At 47.6% G+C, this 8,744-nt stretch overlaps 2 long non-coding RNA genes across 2 annotated transcripts; one reads left to right on the forward strand and one right to left on the reverse strand.

The window, feature by feature from the left end:
* Nucleotides 1-242: 242 nt before the first annotated feature.
* LOC135371608 (uncharacterized) lies at nucleotides 243-1,318 on the forward strand. Its single transcript, XR_010415662.1, has 3 exons — nucleotides 243-444; nucleotides 666-691; nucleotides 1,122-1,318. It is a non-coding gene; the product is annotated as an uncharacterized LOC135371608 (long non-coding RNA).
* A 1,386-nt stretch (nucleotides 1,319-2,704) lies between these two features.
* Nucleotides 2,705-8,371, reverse strand: LOC135371606 (uncharacterized). The gene is made up of 3 exons (XR_010415660.1): nucleotides 8,274-8,371; nucleotides 5,981-6,083; nucleotides 2,705-3,031 (listed from the first exon to the last, which is right to left on the reverse strand). It is a non-coding gene; the product is annotated as an uncharacterized LOC135371606 (long non-coding RNA).
* Nucleotides 8,372-8,744: the final 373 nt, after the last annotated feature.

An 8,744-nucleotide genomic window follows, 5' to 3' on the forward strand; every position in this document is an offset into this window, starting at 1 on the left:
TTACTCAAAACTTCCATTCAGGGAATCCGTCGACGGAAACCGCCTTGCGGCTACAGGAAACAGGTAATAAAAAACAAGTCAACAAGATAAGTCTCGAAAGAACATCTGATAGCGGAGTATCATGGAAAATGCGCATTCATAACAAAACCGAAACATGAAGCGATATCTTACCGAGCACCATCGGCATCAGAACTTGTCTGTCTGTTTGTCTGTACTCTTGTCTGTTTTGAAGGTTTGAAAAGTAAGTCGGCATGGCCAGTTGGCGTCAATGTGTCAGTTGTTGGTGGTTGTCGGAGTTGTGTCATCCTTTCATCTCTTCATACTGTGAATATCTGTGACGCAAGCTACTGTGCCACGCGCAGTATCTTCAAAGTAACCAGTTGAAGGCCGGCCGAACCAAGAGAAGGTACAAGCGGGACATAGGAACCAAATCCGAACTACGGTGTAGGTAGTGACCCAATATTTATGTAGTGTGAACTACCTTTCTGATGTGTCGTCGTCTCGCTGCAGATTCGTGTGAATTAGGAGGCAGCCGAAGTGATATTTAGGACTTCACGCATTGCGTTGCTACACGTGCTTTCGCACAATAACATGCCTCGAACTTCGCGTGAAACTTCACTTTTACCGCACCAAATATGTAAGTCATATCTGTACTTTGTCTACAGGTGAAGCAAGGACATCGTATGACAAGGTATGACAAATAAGCGAATATTTCTTTTCCCCGGGGCCACAGCTGATAAGAAGGGAGCTGTCATCTCTATTCATTTCCACTTTGGAATGAAGTCCTCCATTACACCTGCGCTTGTTGACAGGCTGCAGAAAATTTAATCACAGTGTGGAAAATTATGTTTACAATATTAAGTTTATAGAGCTATATGATATCATTCACTATAGTTTGCAAGTGTAAGTGTTGTTGAGAAGACGATCACCTACACTCTTAAAAAGGGTGTACTTTAACTCCTTTTTCTTGCCACATATATCACTCCCTACTAGAGAATACAGTTACTCTCAAAAAGGGAGTGATATATGTGGCAAGGAAAGGAGTTAAAGTACGCCCTTTTTTTTTTTAAGAGTGTAGTACTGCACTGGTTGATAATCACGTGAGCACCTTTGTCTTACAGGCACCGAAGACGGGCGAGAAGATTATTCCTTCGAACGCTTCAGCGTGCATTTCATCTGAAACATCGTCTACGCAGAGTGCAGCTTACATGAGATCTTTTAAAGCTCCACAGTGTGTGTTGCTGTGAAATATATGATATGATGTAATAGGTGATGTGACTGCAGATGTGATGTGCTGAACAGTATGCGTGAACATGTGTGATATGTCCTCTCCTGAACTGACTGGGGGGGGGGGGGGGGGGGGGGGGTCCTTGTGATCGTGCTGGCTTGTGTTCTCCCCTGCCCTGAACCATGTTTTTTGAGGCGAGGGTGTGAATAAGTAAGACTGTTGTATGGGATGTACTTGAAGTACCAATTACTGCTATACGTACATATTTCAGTGCTTGTACTTTACTTAAAGTACATTTAAATTTCAGTATTTTTCTTCTGTGCTTCCTTTCAAGTACCCCAAGCGGCACTACAAACGCAAAATATGTTTGCAAAATCATTTCTATATACAATATATAATATACTGTAAACAATATATACGTAAACAAGTGTAGTCTTCATCAACGTGTCCTCCTGGACTGAGTGGGGAGAATTTTCCCGATTGTGCTGGTCCGTGTTCACTCATGAGGAGGCGCTGAGGTGGAGCATCAGAGTCAAAGGCAGAGTGTCGAACCGAAAAACGTTTTTCGGTTTGTTTCGGTTCCGGTTCAGCGACCAGTGACACAATCTAAATTTGTATTGTACTTGAGGAGCACTTTAAAGTACTTTGCTAATGTCTTCACACTTTAAGTACATTTGTACTATGCAACATTGTACTGCACTTAAAGAACAACAGGGCTTGGTACTTTACTTTAAGTAGAATTTTGAGGAAGTTTGCTCATCACTGAGTATACTAAATGGTATCCTTGCAGAGAATGATGCATGGATCAGGTGGACTTTTGCAACCTTTAAATATGGTGCATGGGGACAAGCAAATAATTTCTTAGGGCCTGACTTTTTAGGGTTAAACCCGTATCCGCCCGATATTTACCCCCCGAACGAAATCAGTAAAAATTCGGGTTTAACCCGAATCTACCCGAAAACATCCGGGTCGCGTGGCACACTCATAAGCGAGCATTAAAATAAAGTTTGATAACATTGCTAAACATTAGTTCCATGTTAAGACAAATTTTTAGTAAACAAAAAAAAAATCACCCGAATACACCCGAATTCCTGATGACAGAATATGCCATAACGGGATTTAACCCGAATACACCCGAATTTTCGAATGAAAAATATCACCCGATATTTACCCCCCGAATTTGGCCAAAAATAAAACCCGAAAAAGTCGGGCCCTAAATTAATACTGTTTCTATTTCATGATTTAACTTCATAATTTTACTGCTGTATGTGCACTTTGAGTGAGTATATTTCAATTGGCGTACAGTCCTCCACTGTTGTTCTGATATAGAATATACCATACTGTTTGATGCACGTGATCTTAATAATAATAATAATAATTTATTTCACCAATGACACCTGGTGAGAGGATACAGCCAAAAAGCTTCAAAAACTGCATCTTCTTTGTGTCACAGGCGAAAAAGAAAGCGGGAACGTTCTTCGTCCGAACGTTTTCCCGAACTCTTCCCGAGGGTCTCCCCGGACTTGGAGGACAAGTCCAGGAAGCGACACGAGGCCAAGGAAATGACGTCGGAGTGTCCGTTCGACGATCGCTCCGGCGTGGAGACGGCCCACCCTGAGGTCCGCCAGAGCACTGACACAGAAGAGAACTCTTGCGTTTGCGAAGCATGTTCCGCGAGATTTGCACACAGGAATGCCCTCATAGCGCACATGAAACGTCAGCTGCGGAGACGGGAGCATCTGCTTGCTCTACGGAGGTTTCTCTCGCGAGGAAGACCGTCTACGGGATCACCAAAGGAAGCACCTTCGGGAAAGGAGGATTCCAAGGAATCGAGTGAGTTGGACACAGTGGATGTCCTTTCTATATTTCTTTATTTATTAATTAGCATTAAACATGTAAGAAACGGGACTGCAGGATAAACCGCCCTCCGGACACTGTCCCAGATACAAAAGAATTTTTTTTGTTTTTAATTTTGTGTTAGCGTCGTGAAGCAACTATGGCTATGAGCGGCGTACAGATGTAGATAGATGGAGAGAGGACAGGAGGAAGGAGTGGGGGACAGGGGGTGGTTAGTATATGCATCCTGGCCGACTTCAGAGGGAACTGTTGCCGACATTTCGTCTGGAAAGTCTGGAAACATAGCCGGTGACGGGATTCGAACCCGTGTCACCCTCCGAGTCTCGGCGTGGAAAGCGATCATCTTGAATTGAATTGAATTGAATTTATTTAAACTTTACAATGCTTAATGAAACCTACGCTATCTTAAGCACTACGTCATGGGAGCTGGTGGGAAAAATGTTACAAAGTGTCACCGTCTTGTGAAGATAGAGCAAAGTAACGATAAAGACGTTTTGAAACTAGAAATAAAAATCTGACGATGTCGAAAAAAATTAGTTAATGCCATTACCAGTAGAAAGGAACACTTTGACTCCCTGTTTAAATTTACGAATGGAGGTAGTCTGGCCAAGGGCGAAACGTTCCGCAGGCTTGGCAACCGTAAACTACACGAAATTGGTTCTGGAAATTGGAAGTGTCAGAGTAACGCTGTCAGTATGAAGTGAGTATGCTGACAAATAAAGTTGGAAAGAGATATTGATGAATTGCAGACCACATTTATGAATTTATACGCAAGGACGGCAAGTTGTACCTTTCGTAAGTCAAAAACACTACGTGCTTCCAGACAAATAGGGAAAAGGCGAAACTAGCTAACAGAAGCGTAAGGATGTGACGATAGCACGACTCTTAAGTGCTCTTTTTCCTGTAATATATAATTAGAGCCTGAAGTTTTAGGGTTTAACCCAAACACGCAGTACACACGAAAAGCCTGCGCTATCCGCGACATCTTTTCTTTTCACAGATGCAATCACTCTCGCGTTGACCCGTCCCTCCCTGGCATGCGTGTAAAATATGAACACTCTCCGCCATTGCTAACACCACATCTCTAATCACGCGCCCTGGTTCAGCCTATTTTTCGGAAAAACCCGCGGGCTGTCCCCCTCCCAGGCACGCGTCCTAAATATGAAGATACATGGGAAAGAAAGGAACGATCAGACGTACTCCTAGCAGTGTGTCCAAGGTTAACGTACGCAGTGGGGTCGGCTTCTAATTCAACGACGCGGGCGATTTCGACAATTCAATGAAATTTTCTTGCACTATATCAGTCGTAACGCGATCCACTCACCGCCATACTGGAGAGTAGCAGAGAAGTCATTATTAACACGCTCTTTCCTTTACAGAAAAGAGCTGAAACAGGCCAGTAACATGCACCACAAAAATTGATTCATCGCCAAAGGTTACATCCCCTGTCTACACTGGCTGACGTGTGCATTGGAATGATAGCAATCTGTCCGACACATCAACACATCGCATTAAACATGAACAGAAAGCACTCACCGCAATAGAGTCATAATTACCGCGGAAATTTTTTCACCCCGTTAGAAAGAACCGAACGGTTGACGGGAAACATTGCACCTGGCCCGACCGCCTCTTCCACCCCCAATTCTCCGGAGCAACTGGCGATAACTTGGTTTCCCGCGGCAAAGGGAGAGGGCGCTCACCACCACCGACAAGCAAATCACTTCCGTTCCCCCCTGCTGACGGGGGAGTTGCGAGCGCCGCCACACGCGAGAGATGGCGATCCGATAACTGCGCGTCGTCTGCTAGCTCCAAATGCGTAGACGTGACAGCGCTTTCATAGGAATGCGGAGAGGAATAGAAATTCGGCGCTAGCAGACGATGCCTGGTTATCTGATTGCCACCCGTGTGCTGCCGCTTGCAGCCCCGCCGCCACCAGGGGAACGCGATGACGCGAAGGCAGTACAGCAATTACGAACACCGGGCGCTATTAGCAATATCATATTTTCACAGTTCGAATCAGTTGAGCGCGTGATCGGGCTAAGCCTAAACGACGAAATCTCGCCGAAGTCCCCTCGTCAAACACGTACGCGAAAAACCTGGGCTACCCTGGATATCTTTTTGGCACAGTGCCAATCACTTCAGCGCGTGGTCGGGCTAAGCCTAACCGACGAAATTTTGCAACAGCAGCCCTACCCCCCCCCCTCCCAAACACGCAGTACACACGACAAGCCTGCGATATCATATTTTCACAGTCCGAATCAGTTCAGCGCGTGATAAGCCTAACCGACGAAATTTTGCCGCAGCCCCCGCCGTCCAAACACGCAGTAAACACGAAAAGCCTGCGCTATCCGCGATATCATATTTTCACAGTTCGAATCAGTTGAGCGCGTGATCGGGCTCAGCCTAAACGACGAAATTTTGCCGCAGCCCCGCCGTCCAAACACGCAGTAAACACGAAAAGCCTGCGCTATTCGCGATATCTTTTCTTTTCACAGTTGCAATCACTCTCGCGTGGCCCCTTCCCTCCCTGGCATACATGAAAAATATAAACACTGTGCTTTCCGCCATTGCTAACACCACATCTCTAATCACCCGCCCAGGCACTCGAGCTAAGCCCCTTTTTTATCGGGAAAACCCGTCGCCTGCTTCCCTCTCAGACACGCGTCGTCAATATGAACACTCCGGGCTTAGAGCCATTGCTAACACCACTCTCTAATCACGCGCCCTGGTTCAGCCTATTTTTTTCAAGAAAACCCGCCGCCTGCCCCCTCCCAGAAAAGCGTCGTAAATATGAACACTCTCCGCCATTGCTAACGCCACATCTCTAATCACGAATACGTTCTAACGAGGGATCTCTAACGACGCCCGCCATAAATATGAACACGAGACACTTACCGAGCCAACACGCCACACGTAGCAGGTCATCCTCCCTCTGAACACTCCTCTGGGCATTAGTTCACGTCTGTGAACTAGGGTTCCGTCTCTCGTCAAAAGATGCCTGGGAAAGAAAGGAACAATCAGAAGTATTCCTAGCTGTGTGTCCAACGTTAACGTACGCAGTGGGGTCGGCTTCTAATTCTAAACGACGAAATCTGGCCGAAGTCCACTCGTCAAAACACGTACACGAAAAACCTGGGCTACCCTCGATATCTTTTTGGCACAGTGCCAATCATTTCAGCGCGTGGTCGGGCTAAGCCTAACCGACGAAATTTTGCAACAGCAGCCCTCCCCCCCCCCCCCCAAACACGCAGTACACACGAAAAGCCTGCGCTATCCGCGACATCTTTTCTTTTCACAGATGCAATCACTCTCGCGTTGACCCGTCCCTCCCTGGCATGCGTGTAAAATATGAACACTCTCCGCCATTGCTAACACCACATCTCTAATCACGCGCCCTGGTTCAGCCTATTTTTCGGAAAAACCCGCGGGCTGTCCCCCTCCCAGGCACGCGTCCTAAATATGATGATACATGGGAAAGAAAGGAACGATCAGACGTACTCCTAGCAGTGTGTCCAAGGTTAACGTACGCAGTGGGGTCGGCTTCTAATTCAACGACGCGGGCGATTTCGACAATTCAATGAAATTTTCTTGCACTATATCAGTCGTAACGCGATCCACTCACCGCCATACTGAGAGTAGCAGAGAAGTCATTATTAACACGCTCTTTCCTTTACAGAAAAGAGCTGAACAGGCCAGTAACATGCACCACAAAAATTGATTCATCGCCAAAGGTTACATCCCCTGTCTACACTGGCTGACGTGTGCATTGGAATGATAGCAATCTGTCCGACACATCAACACACGCATTAAACATGAACAGAACGCACTCACCGCAATAGAGTCATAATTACCGCGGAAATTTTTTCACCCCGTTAGAAAGAACCGAACGGTTGACGGGAAACATTGCACCTGGCCCGACCGCCTCTTCCACCCCCAATTCTCCGGAGCAACTGGCGATAACTGGTTTCCGCGGCAAAGGGAGAGGGCGCTCACCACCACCGACAAGCAAATCACTTCCGTTCCCCCCTGCTGACGGGGGAGTTGCGAGCGCCGCCACACGCGAGAGATGGCGATCCGATAACTGCGCGTCGTCTGCTAGCTCCAAATGCGTAGACGTGACAGCGCTTTCATAGGAATGCGGAGAGGAATAGAAATTCGGCGCTAGCAGACGATGCCTGGTTATCGGATTGCCACCCGTGTGATGCCGCTTGCAGCCCCGCCGCCACCAGGGGAACGCGATGACGCGAAGGCAGTACAGCAATTACGAACACCGGGCGCTATTAGCAATATCATATTTTCACAGTTCGAATCAGTTGAGCGCGTGATCGGGCTAAGCCTAAACGACGAAATCTCGCCCAAGTCCCCTCGTCAAAACACGTACGCGAAAAACCTGGGCTACCCTGGATATCTTTTTGGCACAGTGCCAATCACTTCAGCGCGTGGTCGGGCTAAGCCTAACCGACGAAATTTTGCAACAGCAGCCCTACCCCCCCCCCCCTCCCAAACACGCAGTACACACGACAAGCCTGCGATATCATATTTTCAGTCCGAATCAGTTCAGCGCGTGATAAGCCTAACCGACGAAATTTTGCCGCAGCCCCGCCGTCCAAACACGCAGTAAACACGAAAAGCCTGCGCTATCCGCGATATCATATTTTCACAGTTCGAATCAGTTGAGCGCGTGATCGGGCTCAGCCTAAACGACGAAATTTTGCCGCAGCCCCGCCGTCCAAACACGCAGTAAACACGAAAAGCCTGCGCTATCCGCGATATCTTTTCTTTTCACAGTTGCAATCACTCTCGCGTGGCCCCTTCCCTCCCTGGCATACATGAAAAATATAAACACTGTGCTTTCCGCCATTGCTAACACCACATCTCTAATCACCCGCCCAGGCACTCGAGCTAAGCCCCTTTTTTATCGGGAAAACCCGTCGCCTGCTTCCCTCTCAGACACGCGTCGTCAATATGAACACTCCGGGCTTAGAGCCATTGCTAACACCACTCTCTAATCACGCGCCCTGGTTCAGCCTATTTTTTTCAAGAAAACCCGCCGCCTGCCCCCTCCCAGAAAAGCGTCGTAAATATGAACACTCTCCGCCATTGCTAACGCCACATCTCTAATCACGAATACGTTCTAACGAGGGATCTCTAACGACGCCCGCCATAAATATGAACACGAGACACTTACCGAGCCAACACGCCACACGTAGCAGGTCATCGTCCCTCTGAACACTCCTCTGGGCATTAGTTCACGTCTGTGAACTAGGGTTCCGTCTCTCGTCAAAAGATGCCTGGGAAAGAAAGGAACAATCAGAAGTATTCCTAGCTGTGTGTCCAACGTTAACGTACGCAGTGGGGTCGGCTTCTAATTCTAAACGACGAAATCTGGCCGAAGTCCACTCGTCAAAACACGTACACGAAAAACCTGGGCTACCCTCGATATCTTTTTGGCACAGTGCCAATCACTTCAGCGCGTGGTCGGGCTAAGCCTAACCGACGAAATTTTCAACAGCCGCCCTACCCCCCCCCCCCCCAAACACGCAGTACACACGAAAAGCCTGCGCTATCCGCGACATCTTTTCACAGTTGCAATCACTCTCGCGTTGACCCGTCCCTCCCTGGCATGCGTGTAAAATATGAACACTCTCCGCCATTGCTA

Source organism: Ornithodoros turicata, unplaced genomic scaffold (assembly GCF_037126465.1).
Source record: "Ornithodoros turicata isolate Travis unplaced genomic scaffold, ASM3712646v1 Chromosome117, whole genome shotgun sequence".
Taxonomy (NCBI): domain Eukaryota; kingdom Metazoa; phylum Arthropoda; class Arachnida; order Ixodida; family Argasidae; genus Ornithodoros; species Ornithodoros turicata.